The sequence below is a fragment of the Sander lucioperca genome, chromosome 1 (assembly GCF_008315115.2).
Source record: "Sander lucioperca isolate FBNREF2018 chromosome 1, SLUC_FBN_1.2, whole genome shotgun sequence".
In the NCBI taxonomy this organism is placed as follows: Eukaryota; Metazoa; Chordata; class Actinopteri; order Perciformes; family Percidae; genus Sander; species Sander lucioperca.
The window spans coordinates 46,118,763-46,140,996 of record NC_050173.1 but is presented as its reverse complement, the minus strand read 5'-3'; positions in this window follow the sequence as shown (position 1 = coordinate 46,140,996).

Below are 22,234 nucleotides of genomic sequence, written 5' to 3'. Positions count from 1 at the left end.
TTTTGACTCTGTGTGTGTGCGAGAGAGAGCCTGGTTAACTATCCTGTGTGCTGTCATTCGACAATGTGTGTGTGTGTGTGTGTGTGTGTGTGTGTGTGTGTGTGTGTGTGTGTGTCCTTTAGCAGGAAGCAGCAGCTCTGTTCTGTCTGTCTGTCGCCCACACTCAGCTCGCTCGCTCTGTTCAGCAGGTTTTCTGCTCGCTAATCAGGTAGAGAAGCTTCCTGCCGGGAAAATAAGAGCCGACTCTGCCCCGGGAAAACAATTCAGCCATCATCCCGCCATTGCAGCGATGGCCACAGTCCTAATTTATTTCCCAGTTTTTTCCTTTTTTTTTCTCCGTTTCTGGTATTGGAGGAGAATTTCCGAGCAGAGCATGCTCTGCTCTTAATACTCTCTCGTGCCTCGCGCACAACAAACAAATGAAGACAGCATATCTTGGCTGCCAAGTAGATTTACTTTTATCCGCGGTATCACTGCACTCCCTGACCACTCATAACATTAGAGGGAGCAAGCAGCACTATTGGATCTGTTTTGTCAGCTCTGACGACGCTGTCACGCTGCCTTTTCCTCACAATAAATCTGGAAGGTTTTTCCTTCTCTCTCTCTGTACAACGCTTCACCTCCTCCACCTCTGTTAGAGGGAACAGTAATAAACTACAAAAGCTGGGGAAGTAAAGGATAACGCTGAGGTTTAGCACTTGGATTTTATTATTTTTTCTCAGGAGCAGGTGAGCCCCATAATACATACTTCTGGTTAGATTGGGTGGGGCAGGTAGGGGATTTGAGGTGTTCAAACGGACTATAACATTTAAAATATGATCATTTACAGGATAAAATGCATTTCTTATTATTTAACATATCCTTCTATGGACAAGAGCAGTGTATTAGACTAGAGAAAATAATAATTTTACATTTTACAGAAGCATAAGTGTTTTCAAACGTTATGTTTTAAAAGCTCCAATAATCAATATTTGTATGTATGCATGAAATTCATACTGCTTTCACGATCTCATCATCATCTCAGCACCTACAACTTGACAGCAGTATATAATGAGTAGGGCTGCGGCTGTTAATTATTTTAGTAATCAAGTATTCCATCAAGTAATTTAGTACTTTTTTGCACTATCCCTTGCTGCTGCGACATTGTAAATTTCCCCTTTATGGGGTAAAGGATTTTAAATCTTGAATCGAGTAAATGGATAAGAAATGCTTTTGCTTTAAAGAGCCTTAGTAAACACACAAAAGAGAAAATGAGACAGGTCTAAAAATGAACATCTAATTGGGTTTCCTTTTTATGAAAAATCTACATGTTTATATTATATCTGTCAAAACTAAATCTATTACTACAGTGTATTTAAGTGCCATATTACATTCTGGGGTTGAAAGAAAACATTTTCTTGCTGAACGTCTCCAGAGTTGCCGTTGCTCTTCTCCCAGTGTAGAGTCCACAAGTATAGTCCAGCGGCGAGGAGTGATGCGGACGCTCGCAGAGTGCGCTAGCTAGCTTATTGTCTCATTTGTGGTCTGATAAACACTAAATGTATCAAGTTCAGTGCCACATAACGCATTTTCCTAGCCTGACATCGTCATACTCAGATTCTAGTCAGAATGTGAGTCTGATACTGCTCCATTGGGCTGTGATTATGGGGCGTGTTTCAACTGAACTAGGAAAGAAAATGCCTCTGCACTCAATTGAATACACCTACAACCAATCAGAGCAACGGAGTATGTGACATATGTTGAGCACACTATTAAACTTACATGTATCAATTCACACAGTAGCTGTATGCGAATCCCGTAGGAAGGACGGCAAAAACATCTTTCCGATCGACAAATGCATTGATCGCGGTTCTCTGTTCCTCTTTTAAAATGAGTGCGCTGTCGATATCTTCTATAACAGACAGCACTCAACTGGATAGACCTACAACCAATCAGAGCAACGGAGTTGTAAACAAATTCAACCCAAGCGCTCTTTGGTGACATGGTTGATTACATTACTGTTGATCATCTGTCCATCATTGTATAAAGCCCGCCCTGACAATTTGATTGGTCCGAACAGCTCTGGTTCCAGCATAGTTGCTCCACAACGGATCAAGTCCAGACCGAACTTCCCGACCTCAAATGTTGTGGGCGGGGCTAAGTTCGGTTGGCATTCAGGCTAAACCAATACAACAATAGAATAATTTTCTAAAAACATGTTCAACCAGACTGCTTGGAGGGTAATTGCATCGTTCTCTTCAGTAAACCACCAAAACCAAAACTACATCGACACATTCTGCTCAAACGTTAGTAAAAGTCCACCATGAACATATGCCGAGGGTGGTTTTTCTTCCTGGAGGGAAGCCAGCTGGAAGAGTTTTGGTTTTCGAACCCGAGTGGCACCAAGGGATGTCAGGAGTGCTGGAGATGACTCATGTTATGTGCGACACATTTATCATAATCACAAGTCCAAATGTGCTCAACCAAAGGGTTGAGAAAACCTGAAAGAGTTATAATCCAAATATGTCAAATAAATGCATCTTGTGTCCTGACAAACGGCAGGCCAGTAAAGATGGCCTTTGATGGAGGCGAGGGGGACTGTGGGTGTGTCCCCTGCCTGGAAATGAAGCCGTTTCAAAGGTCTATAATCTGTTTATGTTTCCATCGTCCCATTTTGTCCGTCGGATCGATCCAAAGCCGCTTTTCCTGAGGCCTTATCATGGAAGCCAGAGAGGGAGACCCAATCTAATTCTGCGCTCCAGCAATATTCCACAAAGCAATATAACCAGACTGCGATCATATCACATCCAAAGGGAAAGAACAATATTTTTCCATCATTCTTCTCTTCTTTCTCTCTTCCAATCCAACCCTAATGCTGGCCTTTTTTTTCATTCTCTCCCAAGGCTTCCCTCTCTTATTGGACAGAATGAAAGGACTTCAGTCAAGTGCTGACGCTCCGTTTCTCTATGAGGCCGGTGGCTCATCTAAAAGCGTCCTGTGGGGAAAATAGTTCCTCCACACCATCTGTCATATAATTTGATTAATTAGCCGTTGGTACCACTGTTGCCCCCCGCAGTGGGACTGAGGGTCGGCACTCGTCCATCCCTCCATCTCTCCGTCTGTCACACACAATATCGCGGATGCCGCTGATCAGATTTTGATGAAACTTCAGAGAAGGCAGTTTGTCAGTGTTCCAGAGTCTCGGCTAGGCTGTACCAATATTAAATATTTTACAGTGCGATTATTGCGGCCAAAATGATCTCAGTATATTATGTTGCCTCAACTCAAGCCACAAGTGGAGAGTTTGTGGTTCAATTTGTACTAATAACCAAAACATACATAACGGCAGCATAACTGTACTTTATATTCAGGAGAAAATGTAGTTACAAATCAGTAGAAGACGTTAGTGGTTCCCAGCAGGTTGAAACACAAATATGAGGGCTCAGGAGATGATTAGCAGAATAATGATAATAATAAATACAATTTTGCTGAACAAATGGTCATTTTTTCTATCTTCTTTGTAAGCTGAACTTTTTTTCCGGGGAAATACTGGTTAGTTTGAACTCTTCAAGCCCCTATAAATTATTCAGATGAAACAATCTGAAACATACATACATAAAAAAGTTTGAAAGTATGACATGCGCGGGGTCAGCCCTATGTTCCCATATTTCTAAAAATAAATTTTCACTGACATTCACTGACAATTAGGCCCTATGTTCCCACAGCCCTATGTTCCCACATTATTTAAGATTTTATTCAAAATTAGGCCCTATTTCCTTCCTTCACATTTACTTTTTCATAAATTTGTATCAGATTTTATCCCCCTTTCTCCCAATTTGGTAGCCAATTACACCCAACCTATTATCCAGTAGCAATGGACTACAGATGGAATGTAACCCTAACCCTAACATAGGGCCTAATTTTCTTATAATATAAAACTGTCTTCAGGATGTGAAAAGCGGTTTTACATTTTTAATTTATGCACATTTTCGTATCGCATTAGAGAGTCCGAATGGAAATGGCAAAATTCAATAAAACTTTCTAAAATTGCGCAAAATGTTTGTAAGCTTGTACCTCCTTTGAGCTGGTTTTTGCTTTTGTGGAAAAAAAAGTTGATGCACTAAATGGGATATGAAAACGCTTTTGCGAATTAGTCAGACGTAGTGAACATTTTACATGGTTACTGTCGGTGTCTTCCCAGATATTCCCAAAACGTGTCTTGGTCTCAACATGGACAGCGTGAAACATGGCCAATAATACCAGCGAAAATTAAAACAGACATTAAAACTTGCCCATTTGAAATTTAAAAACTGTTGGGCAACCCGGGTTGAATCGACATCCTCACTTAGGTCAGACTTTACTTAATTTATGATGATCTCATTTTTACGTCTCCTCCCCCTAATTTTTTGTTTAAGCTACTCAAAGGCTTGTTCACTTAAATTTTTCTCCAGGAGTACATATTTTCAGCTTGTCTTTATTTCATACTAACTGTATTATTATATTATTTATATATATATATATTTTTTTTTTTTTTTTTTCTTACTATTTTAATTATTGTGTCCACTTGTATAACCAAGTTCTTTTTTTTATTTTATTTTTCCTTTCACTCATTTATTTTCTCTGGATTTTCAATTATGTTTAAGTATGTCATTCCATTCTTTTCTACGTATATATATATATATATATATATATATATATATATATAATTTATTTTATTTTTTCTTTAATTTAGAAGAAGATGCATATTTGTTGTGCTGTATTATGTACCTAATAAAAATTTGAATTAAAAAAAATAAAAATAAATAATAAATAAAAAACTTGCCCATTTGAACTAAATTCCTTTAGAACTCTCTCCACCTCTCTTTGTTTTGTTTCTGGTTAGCAACTTCTGACCAAACTACGCTGTGGCCGAGTTTATTCACATCAAACCAGTTGATGGAACCAACATACAGTATTCTCACAGCCATCGCGTCAAAAAGAGACGCTTGGTCAGGCACCTTTGGCGTTTGTTATTGATGCAAAAAGTCTCCTTCAGCGTCATATTTAGACTCTCTGGGTCAGGACTGTGTGTGTGTGTGTGTGTGTGTGTGTGTGTGTGTGTGTGTGTGTGTGTGTGTGTGTGTGTGTGTATGTGTGTGTGTGTGTGTGTGTGTGTGTGTGTGTGGAGCCTCCTGTACTGTTGGAACAGAGTGTGTTGGATCGGTGTATCCCTGCAGGAACACACACACACACACACACACACACACTCTCAATCTCATGACATCAGAGCTTCAGTTGCTCAGTAACAACAGGTTCATCACTCAGGTGCACTGGCAGGTGAGCGGTATCCTGCACTTTGCGTCCAGAACATAATTTCAGTTGATGCCGACATTCTTTTTCTTATTAATGTGTCTTTTATTTTGGCGGAAGCACACTCATCCCACCTCCCTTCCCACAGGAGAGGGTTGGCTCTCCTCACGCCAGTGGCTGTGAAAAACAGCACATTTTTCATTAACAGGATTACCGTCCAACAATATAAATACAGACAAGTGTATGTTGTGTTGTGTTGTGTTGCCTAGGCTGCCAGTGAATGTAATCACTAACCATTCCCCTTTTTTTCTCTTCCACCGCCAAGACGTGAAAGCCAAGCAGCCTACTCCAATATGTGCAACGTCTCGGTGCCAGAATTGATTGAGAGTCTCAACAAGCGAAGGCTAAGCGGAGGAATGTTCTGGCAGCCTGCGGGGCGAGGGCGTTCGTTTTTGTTTCATCGCTTTAACTAATTCAGCATCTTTTTCTGCAAAAGGACTTGGAACATTGGACCACGATGAGATGGCTCACCTTCTGAGCTACTTTTTTGCCAAGAGTGTTCACCTGTTAAATAAATAAACTGCCACGTAACACACTTTTTTTATATATATACCCATGTAAATATAATCCCAATTTACATCCTGGTTTTCTTCCTGAGTGTCTCTCAGTGTGCCTGTAGATTTTTATAAAGTCAAAAAAAATGCCATAATTGTAGTTTTTTAAGTTTACAATTACAAAAAGTGTCTGAATTTAATAAGTCATTCAGTTTGTTGTATGCAATTATTCTACACTATATATCTACTGTATATATTTTCATTTTACTTGCTATAGCTCCACCGCTGTATCTTTTTATCTTTTATGTTGTGTAGATGTAGTAGTTGCTATGGGAATTGTATAGTTATATGTAAAGTAAAAAATAAAGTATATCTCAACTTTGACTGATTCAGTTTCTTTTTGAGACTGCTGTTAATTAAAGTTATTGAACACATAGGAGCAGGTTGCATTCGCTAATTAAAAACACATTACATAATTTAATCAAAGCAATTATAAGTGCAAGCCCTTTTGAAGGTTTTATTAAGAAAATGAGACATCAATAAGTGTCGAGGTGCAGCCTGAAATGCTGTAACGACCTCATAATTACAAGGTCTTCATTTCAAAATTAAGTGCAACACACAAAGGCATCATTTGATGCACATGAATAGACGCAGACGACGCACAAGTCCTAAAGAGAGCTTTCAAAACTAGCCATAAATGACGTTTGACTATACCTTCTAAAAAACACATAGGTTCTGTGGCCAGAATAGCTCAGCTGGTAGAGCGGGCGCACATATGCAGAGGTTGATGCCTCGACGCAGAAGGTTGTTAGAATATATTTTGTGAAAGTGTTAAGAAAAGGTTTTAGAGTTCATGGCTCAGTGCCTCTGTTTCCCTGGGTTATGAGAGGCCATCTAGTTTTACAGTGATTAGACATTATAAAGGGACTGTGAGAAAGATCCTCTCTGATCGGGGGAGGGAACGAGGCAAACAATGGTCAGCACTTTGCATGCGCGGGATTTGTGACACTGTATGGAAATGACCTGGCTCTCATGAAAACTCAAAGTTTGCAGGAGATTAAAACACAGGTGTTCAAAATCCAACAATAGCGGCTTGTTTCTTCTGAGCTGAGAATTGGAAGTCAAGGTCATGTTTTTATACATTGTTACAAATTAGTCAGGAGCCGGCTGGAGCCAGAAGATCTGGACCGGATCCAAACTGATGAGAGCACCACCAGGGATGGGACAGAAATGAATAAATAGACAGTATCTTAACTTAGCAGCACCTGATGCTAGGGGAGACTCTCTCGGTCCGTTAGGAGATATAGACTCTGCCTTTGTGTATCAGATCCATGTACATGTACTTGTATTCTGCAATATCATTCACCAAACTTGTTATTAACTTTAACTGGACGAATCCTGGTCTTGATTTGATTCCTGAGTTTTATTTCTCTGATCTACCAGTAAACGAACACAAAATAGTGACCAAAGAAATGGAGTCAGATTAAGTCTGGCCTTTTTAGATCCAGACCGGTCAATAGGTCACAATTAAATTAAAATCCTTCAAGGTCCAGGGTTCGAGTCCGACCTGGGATGGTTTCCTGCATGTCTTCCCCCTCTCTCTCCCCCTTTCACAACTTTCCTATCCATTAAAAGCGAAAATACCCAAAAAATGAACAAAAAAAAACACTGATGTAAAGAGTTTTAAGCCTGGAACCGAGCCAACCAAGATGAATCGTGAATATAAATCATTTGATTTGGCACAAAAAAACATTTTGACAACAGCAAAGGTACTAAAGACTGTGTGGAGAAACTATCATAGACTTGAATGGTAGGAGCTGGATCTAGCCATTCGCAGTTTTGCGGGTACGGTAAATGTTTCCATGGTAACAGCAAGTTCGAACAATAAGAGACGTCGCTGCTATGCTTAGGATTATGGGTAGTTTTGACAAGTCAGACCCACATCAAGATGTTGGGTCTGGGAACTCACCATTGGCAGGGCTCAATCTGAGGGGCGGGATAAACGGTTGTCTTATATTCCCTCTGCACGCAATAGGATAGCTCTACAACCAATCAGAGCAACGCTAGTTGATAGATTCAACTTTAAACTCCGAACACATCTTCCTTTTTTAAGAATGACTTCAGTGCCGTTCTTTGTTCTTTTCTCAAAGAAAAGCTTAACTCCAAGTCTTCCAGAGTCGCGGCCAAAGCCGATTCCAAAGGCCGCTGTTTGCCAGCCCGCCCACCAACTCTATACACGATGTGATTGGCCTGACCAGAATTTGGTTTTTCCAGCTCGCAAGCCAACGGAGAGTTGCTAGACTGACCCTGGCTGCAAATTACATTTGCTGTCGCTAGGGTGGTCTAGATTTCTAGGCTAGGGTAGTGTAGTTTTACTCCAAAACATCACAAATAAAACATGTTCTTCTTAATACAAGTTTTCATACCGACCGCTAGCTTTTACAGGAACGGAAACATTTGTTTCACAACCTCGTAGCTTGTGGTCAGTCTACCTGATGGTTTAGACATTATAGCTGAAAACACGCTGTTGAGCTCTATACAACGGGCGCCATAAGGATTTAAAGGATCTACTTACCTACACATTACAAAATATATGAATACAATATATGAGTGATTTCCAACCAGGGTTATTTGTAACCCGGGGGGACTTGGAAAGATTGTGGAGCAGCTCAACTAATTTGAAAAAAAAAAAAACGAGTGCTGTGTAGACACAGTGTGGTCAACACCCTCGACTCTTTCTTTGTGTTAGCATCTTAAACTCTGGTGGATTTCTGAGGACTATTGTTAACTGCTCCTCTGATCTCTGCAGGGTAAATCCAGACAGCTAGCTAGACTATCTGTCCAATCTGAGTTTTCTGTTGCACGACTAAAACTACTTTTGAACGTACACGTTCCACCAAAACAAGTTCCTTCCCGAGGCTATTTTGCAGAGGCAACGCGGCTTTTCCTGGGGCTTAGCGCCGCCCAAGACAATTGTGATTGGTTTAAAGAAATGCCGATAAACCAGAGCATGTTTTTCTCCCATCCAGGAATGCTGTGTGAACTAGCCAGACCCTCCTCCCCAGCGCTGTGGGGGAAGTTCTGGCAAAGCGAGACTATGCTAATGTGTGACCCTGCAAGATCCCCAGTCTTTACATATTATGACAGTCTTTAACATTAGATGTGAGATGATTGTCTTTAGATGTGAGCTGGTGTCAGACTTTAGTCTTTTCAAAGTCTGTTCAAAGTCTTCTTAAAGTATGGTAGTCACAAACATGTTCTAGTAGAATCACAAAATACAAGTATGAATCTGAAAACAGTATTTATTGGTCTCCTTTAACAGTCTAAAGTCCTGTTAGCTCCCTCCAGAGGCTGCAGTGTTTATGACTGCTGAAAGTGTTTTCAGAGCCTTTGAGTAGTGGACCTAAAACTGTGAAATATATCCTGATGGCGGCGCTAGAAGCAGTGTCAAGAGGTCACGAAAACCATTAAAATTCACCCTCTGGGTCATCAAAATGCAGCCTGTCGTTGCTGAGATGTCTCACTCTGGACCAACATGTTGGACAGAAAGACACACTTCACTGCTTCGGCCCTGCTGCCAGCGGGGATAAAAATATGCGAGTGTGACAGAAAGTGAGAGGAATTATTATTGGACAGCGTGAAATCCAGCAGGACTGCTAAACTGAGTGCTGATCTGAAGGGCAAACTGTAATTAAAACATGAAACGTGGCAGTCTAATTTGTTGTGAAAATGCCTCAGAGGGCAGATTATGAGGAGTTTCAAACGATACACAGAAGCTCTTCATTCTCTTGTGACCAAGGAAATGGGCTTCTGTTAAACTCTCTTAAATACAGAACAAGTGCAAATACAGCAGCTGCGTGTGTTTGAGGCAGAAATAATTTATGGCAGCAGTTCATCCTTCTAATACTGATGGGGCTTCATCCGTCCTCCGTGTACACAGCGTCTCCAAACCAAAGAACTCCGAGTTGTTCTTCCAAAGAGATTATTTTACTTCCGAAAAGAAAATGATGAATCTTTGATAAACCAGCAGCAGCGTCGCCAGATGTTGTGGGAACAACAAAAAACTGGCAACAGAACTGTCACGAAACAATCCAATTATTTGTATTTTAGTTTGTTTGATTGACGGATTAATTTCGTGCAACCTGGGCTTGAATCCGCCTGCAGACGACGGTTATTTCACCCACTGCTTTTATTTAAGTTTGGATGATTGTGTCATGGAGGGATGTGCTGTCGTCTGGTCACATATATCTTTTTGAATATTATTTTTCTGGTATTTTGGCCTTTATCAGATGCAGAAGTGACAGTAGAGTGACAGCAATGACATGGTATCTCCAGCTATTTGAACTGGGCAGTTGTGGTTCAATGAATGAAAAGATTAAATCTGTGTCTGTGTCTCATAACAGTTTCTGTGTTTGTGTTTGATTTTTACAGCCAACTGTCCCAATTTCTTTCTCCATTAGTTTCTTAATTTGAGTAAAAAAAGCGCCCCTCATGGCCAACCCGTTCTCACTCCGAACTCGTAAAATACGGACGTTTGGACAGTGGCTGTCAGCATCTGAAGCGACGAATAAAAACGCCCTTCAGCGTGTTTGTAGAACATACCGGGGAGAGCAGCAGCTACACGGGGTTTAGTGAGTAGTATGTAAGGGGAAAATTCTGCGTAGGGAGGTTGGTCGGGGGGGTGGATGGGTCAAACACAGGACTTTCACCCAGGAGACCGGGGTTCATGTCCCGCGTGTCTTTAACCGTCCCGTTATTGCCATGTGTCACGGAAGCCGCTTTCTTCTTTAACCGTCCCATTATTCCCGCGTGTCCTGGAAGTGTAAGCCCACCCACGACCTTTTCCTAAACCCAACCGTCCCGTTCTTCCCGCGAGTCACAGAAACGTAAGACAACGACAAAGGCACCTGACCAAGCGTCCGTATTTTACGAGATGGGAGTGAGAATGTGTTGTCATGGCTTGTAAATTTCAGTCAGTGTGTGTGTGGTAAAAGAACGTTCTGCACTCCTACTAGCAATGAACAATTAGGACTATTAGTAGACATTTTCCAAAGCAGACATTTTGTCTTATCATAGCAGGAAAAGTGACTCAACTGGCTCCAAAAAAATGTTTGTTTCTATGAAAATGACCCTACTTTTCACTTGATGTATTACTTCAGGTAACATTTTTTATAATGAGTCTATGGCCTCAGTCGCTAGTTTCAAGTCTTCTTCAATACAGCATGGTGTTCATTTTGTAAATTATGGTCCAATTTATTTTAAAACTGACAATAAAGCAGGGGATGCTTTAGGACCTGTCAATCAGGACAGAGGCTTAGCAATGCTAACACTGTGGACATTAAAATACACCTCAACTTGTTTTTGGGTATTGTCCATGTTTTCATCTTAAAGTGGCCATATTATGCTCATCTTCACATTGTATCAGAACAGATTTATATGGTTTAATTTAAAAAAAAACAAACACCATATTTGTGTTGTACTGCACATTACTGCAGATCCTCTTTTCACCCTGTCTCAGGTCTCTGTTTTAGCTACAGCGTGAGACCTCACTAGCGCTAGCATGCTAGCATGCTAACGCTAGCATGCTAACGCTAGCATGCTAACGGTTAGCCCCCTAGGCCCCTCGTCTCGGCTAGTTACGTGGAAAGCCGTGCAGATTTTGACCAGCTCACCCGGAGACTGAAGGCAGGACACATTCAGAAACCGTATCTCACTCGAAACAGCATGGATGGTTTTTTTTCAAAGTTTGTATGTGTGTGGAAGCACCAGAGACACAAAATAACACTCCAAATCCCAGAAAAAGTGATTTTTTCATAATATGGGCACTTTAAAATTTGACCGTCTCACTGTGTGATTTCACTTCATCAAAGTTAATTGGAACATTTTGGTTGCCTAAAATGTCTTGTTCAGTGTTGGGTAGCACCTTGTCAACCAAGCTAGCTATAATGTTGCCTGACATAATGTCTACACAGTTGGTGTAGCGTGAGCACGTTAGCAGAGCATCAGCTTCAGTTCAACATTTGGAATTGTTACAGCTCTATCTTCACACTTAAAGCAGCTGAATGTGATAAATGATGAAGACGACAGAGATTGTGGAATATACTTGGTCGGTTTTGTTCTCTTAATAAATGTCCTCAGAGCTAGCCTAGAAATCTAGACCTCCCTAGCGGCAGCAAATGTAATTTGCAGCCAGGGTCACTCTAGCAACTCTCCGTTGGAAAAAGGAAAAACCACATTCTGGTCAGGCCAATCACGTCGTGTATAGAGTCGGTGGGCGGGCTTAACACAATGACGGCAGAGTTACGACGGTTCCATGTGAATTCCCTGCTACTTGAAAACAAAGAAGATGGCTGCTGCTGCTGGTGAACAGCGGTCTTTGGAATCGGCTTTGGCCGCGACTCTGGAAGACTTGGAGTTAAGCTTTTCTTTGAGAAAAGAACAAAGAACGGCACTGAAGTCATTCTTAAAAAAGGAAGATGTGTTCGGAGTTTTGCCGACCGGATACGGCAAAAGTTTAATCTATCAACTAGCGTTGCTCTGGTTGGCTATGAGTGCAGAGAGAATTTGAAAGACAACCTTTTATCCCGCCCCTTGGATTGAGCCCTGCCAATGGTGAGTTCCCAGACCCAACATCTGGATGTGGGTCTGGCTTGTCAGCCTACCTGAGAGCCTGCACACTGCTGTGAAATGTAGAAGAGCAGCAATAGATGAGTTTTTTAAGCGTGGCGTCCTCCAACACTAAAACAACCCTCTCAGTTTCCAGCCTCTTTTTTTTTATTATTATTATTATTCTGAGAAAATCCTTTGAACTTGTCTTTCTCCAGGTTGCATCAGCAAGATGTGAAGCAGATAAATGAATAATTTTTGTTGGGATTGTCAAAAACTGTCGCAGCCTTCGTCTGATCGGTACTGAGGTGTGTGTGTGTGTGTGTGTGTGTGTGTGTGTGTGTGTGTGTGTGTTTGCATCAGATAACACTAATTTTGACTTTCCAAGTTCTTTTGCTCCGTTATGCACACTGGATAAGAAAATCATTCTCAAAGATGAATCTCACTGAAGCAAAAAATCCATTAATTCATCCACTTCTCCAATGGAATCTAAAAAAGATTTGGCATTATATTGTTGAAGTTGTCTCATTCATGTTCTGGATAAATTGTGAAATCATTAATTCCCTTAAATGTCCTCTTGCAAGCAGGTCAAAATGTATTTGCCCAACCCTTTTGTTTATGACCACATACCTCCATAGCATTGTCACTGTGAAAAAGCATGCTGATGTGAACATTTAGCACATTATTATTTTTTGCACTATGTGTCAATCCACACTAATTCTGTGTGTTGCAATACATACAAATTAAGATTATTTTGGATTTTTTTTTATTTAACCTTTATTTATCCAGGTAAGTTGACTGAGAGCAAATTCTCATTTGCAACTACGAGCTGTCACATTCACACAGTTCCACATTCATACCTGGAAGCTGCCCAGTACAACCACAGTCTGATCTGCTGCCACTGAGTAGCTCCACTGGAGCGGTTGGGGTTAAGGGCCTTGCTCAAGGGCACCTCAGTGGTGGTAATGAGGGAGAGGGAGAGACAAGCGCTGCTCTTTCACTTTCCCCACCCAGATTTTATCCTGTCGGTCTGGGGATTGAACCGGCAACCTCCCGATCACAAGCTCGCTTCTTAAGCTCTAGGCCACCACTGCTCACTGCTTCTTTAAACTTCAATGAGGAAAAAAATGTTCTGTACAAGATACAACAACAAACGAACTTCAGATCTTTCTCACAAGCCACCCACAGCAGACAGGGTTTTTTTCCAAAAAGGGCGACTTAAAGAGACTAAAGCTAAAACGGAGCGCTTAAAGGGTAACTACCGTTGTTTTGTTTTTTAACCTGGACCCTATTTTCCTATGTTTTTGTGTCTAAGTGACTGATGGGAACAACAATCTTTGACATTGGTCCAGTGTTAAGTGAGATCGCTGCAGTCGGCAGCGGCGAAACAAGGTACAATGTAAGTTAATAGGACAATTGTGCAGCTTGTATTTACGTTTTGCTGCTGACAGACTCAGATTAATATTCTAAGTGTTTGACAACATTATTATCTGTTAAAGACTAAGAACCTTTTTTGTAAACATCAAAACATCCGCGAAATTATGTTCGCTAAACCCACCAGACTCCACGCACGTGGTAAATACAAGCTGGACAATTGTCCTATTAACTTACATTGTAGCTTGTTTTGCTGCTGCCGACTGCAGCGATCTCTCTTAACACTGGACCAATGTCAAAGATTGTTGTTCCCATCAGTCACCTAGACAAAAAAAACATAGGAATATAGGGTAACAAAAAAAAAAACTGTAGTTACCCTTTAAGCGCTCTGTTTTAGCGTGTGTCGTTTTAACCCCTGATATGTTTGACGCCTTTTTTTCACAGTTTGTTTTTGCTTTTTCCAACGTTTTACATTTTTTAATTTTTCTTCTACACATTTTAAACGCTTGTTTCTACGTCCCATATTTTCTGATATAAAACAAAAATTTAAAACGGGTCAATGTGACCCGAGGTCAACACAAGGGAACGTCCGTTACGTTCAAGCCATTCATTGCCAATTGAGTGGATACAAAGGTAATGACAAAACACAAAACTCGCTCTGTATTACTCAGTATGGCTGTGTTTACTAAGTGGTGTCGTGTGCGATCTCCACCTGAATGACGGGGGATATTTATCCGGGTTATTTTTTATCAATAGGGCCGGTGACTTTACTTAGAATTCCTCATGAGGGCAACATAAACTATGCACTGTAGCTTTAATATTCAAAAAAACTAATTTTTTCTCATACTGTCGGTCTACATTTACCTGTATTTATCCTCTGTCTTAAAGGGTAACTACCGTTTTTTTTTCAACCTGGAAGGAACTTATTTCTTCATTAAACTTCAATGCAGAAAAAAATGGGGGCATTTTAGGCCTTTAATTGACAGGACAGCTGAAGACATGAAAGGGGAGAGAGAGGGGGGAATGACATGCAGCAAAGGGCCGCAGGTCGGAGTCGAACCCAGGCCTGCTGCGTCGAGGAGTAGACCTATATATATGGGTGCCCTCTCTACCAACTGAGCTATCTGGGCACCCAGAGCAGACTTGGGGTTTTTTTCGAAAAGGGCGACTTAACCCTTGTGTTGTCCTCGGGTCAAATTTGACCCGTTTTCAAAGTTTTTTATATCAGAAATATGGGTTTCTTAACAACCAAATTGCCCAAAAATAACTTGGATGCATGCATGTACGTTGTATGGAACCCATACAAGATCCATGCATCCATGTTCTTCGCAGGTAAAATTAATGATTACATCCACTGAATTTTGATTTATTTATTTAATTTCACGGCATTTTCCAAGTTCCAAGTTCCACAATTCCAAGTATTCCTATTGGCTTGAAATGTTACATTTGCGTTTGCATGAACTGGGGTAGACGCTCCATATTCATGCTCCATTTTGAAATACGTTAGCCGGCAGTGTTGGGAGTAACGCGTTACAAAAGTAACGCAATTACAGTAATGTATTCCTTTTTGCTGTAACGCAGTAATATAACGCATTACTAATTAAATTTCAGTAATATTATACTCGTTACAATCTCAGTAACGCGAGTTACAACGCATTTTAACGCAACATTTAGTGGTGCATTGTTTTTTTTAAGAATTCACCGACACCGCGACACATTTCTTCACAGGAAAAGAAAAAAAAGCCATATTATTTTCCTGTCGCTGTATTCGATGGTTGAGATGACTGCAGAGACAAATACATTTGCGAGATGGATATTATTTTCAGGAGTTATTACGCTGCGTTGAAGTGAGCTGTCCTGTTTCTGTTCCCGTGGTCAGAACCAGAGACGGTACGGACAGCATGTATGTCCCAACAGGTGACGGTACGTCAGCGGCTGACAGATATAAACATGTCGGGAATTAATGTTGAGGCTTGCTACATGTAAATATCATTGCATTTTATCAGCCGTGGAGAGTAACTATGCCTGTAGTGGAATGGCTTCGAATGACGACCAAAAACGCTTGTCTTTTACTGTGACCATTTACTGTTCAATATGTTGCAGTTTTACAAACAAGAAAGTGAACAACTTGAGCCTGACGGACATGTTGCATCCATAGACTGTATAATATTAATATAGTCTATGGTTGCATCTCAGTAAGCTAGAAAGAGTAGGCTACACAACAGACAACTTCCGTGTAGCCTACTTCAAAATAAAAGCACTTCCTGTGACGGTTCGCAGTAAAACTAAATTACTGTTAAATAAGGTTGTGTAGGCTACCTTTTCACAAATCAGCTGTAAATCAAGTACTGTAAATAATGTTAATAGTGAGTTTTAATCACACTATAATTGAACATTTCCTTTAGAGTGTTTTAAACTAAACAACATGAGTTTCTTATTGAAGTGCTATAAACAAACATTTTACAACAATGCCGTACTTTTAATTGAGTATTTTCATTTTCTCCTACTTGCCTATTATACGTTTTACTTATCTATTTTGTATAGCTTTAGTTAGTTTGCATATTTATATTAATTATACAAAATATGAATAATCTATGATGTATTAAAGTGGATAAAGAGGAGACTTTATTGATCCGGTGGTGAAATTCACAGGCTAGCTTCCAAATCAAACTTCCCCTGTTATTTTGGTGAAAGTAACTCAAAAGTAATGCAAAAGTAGTGTAACGCATTACAATTCAGAGACTCAAATGACAGTAACTAGTAATCTATAATGTATTACATTTTGGAAGTAACTTGCCCAACACTGTTAGCCGGTAAGGGACATACAGGACATACTGCTCCACCTTTCACGTTTTCGCTGTCACATGATAAACTCACAGGTGCTGCTAATGCTGCTAATGGGTAGGTGAGGACGAACACGTATTCAAAATCCAAATTTTAGGAACAGGAGTCTTCTTCTATATATATATATATTGAAAAGAGCAAGAGACCGGCTTTTTGAAGCGTGAAGGCTACCGTAGCTGTAATACGTACTTTGAACTGCGTGACGCGAGAGAGTTGATTGCGATATATGATCTCAACGCTAGATGGGAGAAATTCCTACACATTGGACTAAAGGTCCAATGTGAAAACATGTTCTAGTAGAAAGGTAATAAACCTGAAAATGAGCATCATATGTCTCCTGTAAACTTTTCCCAAGCAAACAAAGTTTATAACAAACTTTTTTTATTTGTCAGCAGTAAGAAACACAAACTCACCTGAAACATTTCCACTGAGTCACTGAGCTCCTCCATTTTTCAGCAGCGGCAGCAGTGATGTTTTATTCATGGCAGGCCGTTGCCTTGACGGCATCCTGGTCATGGCGGTCTGACAGGGACGAAGTAGGGAATCTCTCTCCAGACTTGTCCTGATAAGGTTTAGTAAAACGGTTTAAATGGCAGTGACAGGTGTCTGCCTCCAGGCTTCACTTTACATCACTCTCCTGTTAATTTCCCCCCTCCCTCCCCCTGTTATCTCTCTCTTCCTTTCCGTCGCTCTGTCTCTATTTCATTCCCTTCCTCTCAGTCGCGTCTGTCTTTCATTTAAAGAGGCTCTCTCTTTTTTTCTCTCCGCTGATTGTTGTGGCCCAAGGCAATGTTGTTGTGCTGGCGGTTGTCATCATTCGGCAGGGAGGGGGAAAATTTTTTTATTCTCAGCTGTTTTTATTTCTTTTCTTCATCGTGCAACAATATTCCTCCTGTGCTTAAAGGATTAGATTATTTTGGTGTGACATCCTCAGCTCTTTCTTTTCTTTCTTTTTACAAAACGCTCTCTGGGGGAGGAGAAGGAGGGGGAGGAGGAGCAGTAAATCTGTGTTTTTTTTTTTTAGTCAACACTTGTACTGTGTTCTGTTCAGATGCTCTTTGAAAACGTTTCACAATATTGACACTGACAAGAAGGGGAATCTTAGCTCTGCCGCTGAAAAATCTGGAGGTGGATCAAGTAATGAAATGTGTTACTGAAGAAATCAGACACTGCTGCAGATCGCCAAAATCGTTTGCAGATTGATTTTCCCACCTTCCAGCAGTCATTGGCCTCAGTTCATTTCTGTAACCATTTAACTTAGATAACTAATCCATCACTGTCAACCTACAGTCGCCTTTTTTTTCTTCTTTTGGACAATTCGCTGTGCCAAAGAGTGTTCCTGAAGCCCAGTTCAAACCAAAGATCCAGAGGCTGGTTATAGAATGTAAGAGACGTCTCCTGTTTCTACAGCCAATAGAGAAGTCAGCTGGTAAAGTCAGCTATAAACTATAGAAATAAAATGATCCCTAATCCATTTTATTTCTATGTTACGAACTGTCAGCTGGTGGAAATGGCAGAGTTTTAGACGGAGGCTCAACGTGAGCCCGCGAGCACGGTATTTAGTGGAGCGAGCTAGAGAGTGACTGAAAAGAGCGAGCGGCGATAGAACTAAGCATGAACACGTTTTTGCCGATTCATCACTAGAAATGCAACTGTAGCAAGCACTACTTAGTATCACCAACGTTATCAACATTCATATTTAGACGCAACAAATGATATATCCTGCTACAAAAAGCCTGAAAGTCGGAAGTTAGAACAGAAGTATAAAGAGACGTTGCTATGGAGATGATACACCGTCTCGTCTCATTGGTGTGAACTGGCAGGTTTCAGAACGCTGCAGACCGACGCGTTGCAAGAAGTTGCATGTTTCAACTCGTCTCAACGCAAATCTTTGGTCTGAACTGGGCTTAAAAGACTTTGCTTATCCGGCCTATGGTAAGCTACTGTAGCTGGTCAAAGTGTGCGCTCACATAGAGACAGAGCGCATCGCGTCATACTTTAAAAGCAGGGGGGAGGGGATCTCTTCGATCTCCATTCACTTTTATCGCGTGAAGGTTTCCTCCTCGTCAATTTCGTCTGCTAGCAAACAACAGAAAAATGCCTAAAAGCTGCTGTGTGGTAATATTCACTATAACAGGGTAAAAAACTCATGACTTAAGTTTTCATAAGCTGCCGACCCGAAAAAAAACTAAGGGGAAAACAAAATACTTTCACCCAGGAAACGTGTGTTCATTCCCCGGGAGTGTTTTAATACACCTGCGATATTTTTCATAAACTTAACTAGTTGTTTTGGTGCCTAAAATTAAAGGGATGGTTCGGAGTAATTTCACCCTAGGGTCCTTTGCACCATGACCTCGAGCCAAACCCCCCCCCCCCCCCCCCTTTGTCGAACATTGGGCAAGTTAGCGCTATCAGCCGAATGGCTTAGTGCAGGCGCTAATGGAACCAACTATGTATCTCGTAAATTACCCCACTAAAAATACCCGGAATGGTACCAAACTTCTACAGTACTACAAATAGGTTCTGTACTCATAAAACGAGGCATTGGGAAGTTTGTAAGTGCACCAGGAGTTTATTTAAATAACACTTGCCTGATGGCTTCTACTCTCTGCTGCTAGCGCTGCTAGCTAGCTAGCTCTCCGATTCTCCTCCATTAGTTGTAGCTCCTCGTCCGTGTATTCAGGCTCGAATAGGTACGGGCGACCATCGAAATTGAGCCACTCATCGTTGCGTTTGATGTGCTAAGTTAGGCTAGCAGTGGGTGCATCAGACAGAGTTACAACACGCACGGAGATGAGAAGGGTATGTATGGACTTATCTAACTCTGGGGGATACGGTGAATAAGCTAAAGTCCCAATAAGTCGGCGTGTTCCTTTAAAACAAGGTTGATATCCAAACTTCTACAGGAGCAGAGACCTTTGTTTCACAATCTGGTAGCTCAAAGTAAGTCTACCTTGGATGGTTTAGACATTATTGGCTAATAATCAAAATCTTAATGGAGAAAATAAATGGGATTTTCACTTCCAGAACCACACTAAGCTATGTCTATTGGAAATACTTAGTTTTCACTGGGCAGTAATTTTGCATCACGGTGTAAGGTGACTGTGACAGCATGAATACAAAATGGCTGTAATTTCCCTGAGGGTGTTAGACCTGCGTCCTCAGACCTGTACTGTCATCAGGAAAACAAACTGCCCTCATCACTCAGCGGATTAAACAGCAGAGCCACGTTTTCTAATTTAATCCACGTTCTCTGTGTTTATGAGGAGGTGGATGAAAGGGAAATAGCTCTGTGTTTTCTTTTGGTGCTTTGACCTGTTTCATCTGTATCCACAGAAATATTAATAACACAACAGGGATGTGAAAGTGTTTTCACAGCAGCAAATGGATCGGTATGAAGGAAGGCAGCTGCTTTTAGTGAATCATAAAACATCATTTCACACTAATGAGTAATAACCACATATATCAAAGGTCGGAAAAACATTCAGTGTGTTTTTAACAGCAGAAAATATCAACTGCTGAAACATTCAGTATTAGATTGAAGCTTTGCAAAAACATGTCAGACTCTTAATTAAACCCCAAATTCTCATTCACAAACAGCCGGAAGACTGAATAAAATCAAATAACCATTTGATTTGAACATACATTAACCCTTTTAGCGGAGTTTGTGGAATATTTAAGCCGTAATTGTCTTCATGTGTCTGTATCTTGATACAAAGAAGAAGGAGAAGAATGGAGATGATTCTAAGTACCAAGCAAATACTACTAAAGCAATGTTTAGTCACATTGAACTCCCTTTACTGGCAGACTGGAGTCGTGCTAACTGAGAACATTTCATCCAAAGCTTTCTGATGTATTCCCATAAAATGCGGTTAAACTTTTACAATATCTTAGAGCAGGGGTGCACAAAATCCAGATTTTTACGAAGCAGCTCGATTGGTTGGGGTTAGGCATTTTACCTCGAGTGGTTAACGAGACAAGTCTGTATGATGTTGAAACCTGCCTTCAAAGGGGGGTGTTTTTAAAATCCACATGCAAACACACAATGGTCCCCAAGGGCTTACCCACATCCCACCCGTAGAAAAGCACACTCCTGTGGTTTCCGTGGCGGTGACTTGCATTTTGGCACAGGCTGTACCGCGTTGTGTCAGTAGATGTCGGCAAAGTGCCGTTGTCCGCTCCGTTAAGGTTAGGATAGCCGATTGGTCAGGGGATAGGACCTGTACTAATGGGCAAGGAAGGATGGGTCTTGGCGTGGTCATAGTGGGATTCGTAATATCGCCGGACTAGTGGGCTGTAGGACCAAAGGGACGTTTTTGGGTTATTGAGAGGTCGGAACAATGGAGCGTCGGAGAAATGACATGGCACCACACGAAGCAGTTCAGTTCACAATGTTCTAAAGGTTTAATGAGACACACAAGGATATACATATTCTCTAACCATCGCGCCATTCATTTAGATGATGGAAGGAAGGATTGTCTCAAGGTCTGTTCACACAGATAGGAAAACAGAAACAGTGTTGCAATTTAGGACACAAATAAAACGGATGAGAACGAGTTTCTTTAAGCCCAGTTCAGACCAAAGATTCGCGACGAAACGAAACCGCTTTAGAACGTCGCAGGGAAAAGTTGCAGCGGTCTGAACTGGCGCGTCTCAGCTCGACTCAAACCAGTGGATGGTTTTGCTGCGACTCAGACGTTCAAGGCTGGTTTTAGAACAAACGGGATTATATTTGGGGTCCAGACTACTTTGAGATTAATGCTAACATACTGTGGCATGTTTTTGAGTGTCCAAATTGACATTTATGCACTAAATATTGTTCTAAAACACAAGAAATAAGAATCGAAATCAGTTCAATTTAAGTCAGTCTTTAGTGACAACTTTTAACCGTGTAATTCAGAATTATAGTGTGGTATCTTTAGTGATGATGCTGTGATGTTGTATGGAAGAGGAATTCGCTGACACTGATCTTGATTATAAAAGGTTTTATTACATCAAAGATTTCAGCATCAATTTACAGACTCCATGGAAATCTGGAGAGCACCTCAGTCAATCCCAAAAAATGGCTACTCATCAGTTCTGCTGGTGAAACCGAGTATATATTCCCTATGCTTTGTTTAACTTGAAGAAGTGATAGGTGTGAGTATATGATTGGAGCAGGGAACTGACCAATCGATACCTTCCACATGGCATAACTCCAACAGAGTCACCTCTGTTTTAGGGGCACCTCTGCTATGTTAACAATTTCCAGATGTCTCAGCAAAAATGGAGCAAAGGTCCATCTGAACCTCTTAGCAGATATTTATGCTTAAAGTTATAAACATTCAGATACTACAATAGCTAACGTCCTCTCTTTACACACTTTCCACTTCAGGATGTCATACCGAGTGCCGAAGGGCTACATATTGTATCAGCAGTATGTTACACATGTGTAATATCCTCTATAGATAACACTTAAGGAAGATTATATTTGTCTCGTTCAGTTCCCACTGGATGTCTTCCCCCCCGAGTTAAAATGGAAGTTAAGACCTTGTTCGGGGTCGAAATGTTTCTCAGCGCAATGTGTTCACGGACTTAAACATCCAGAG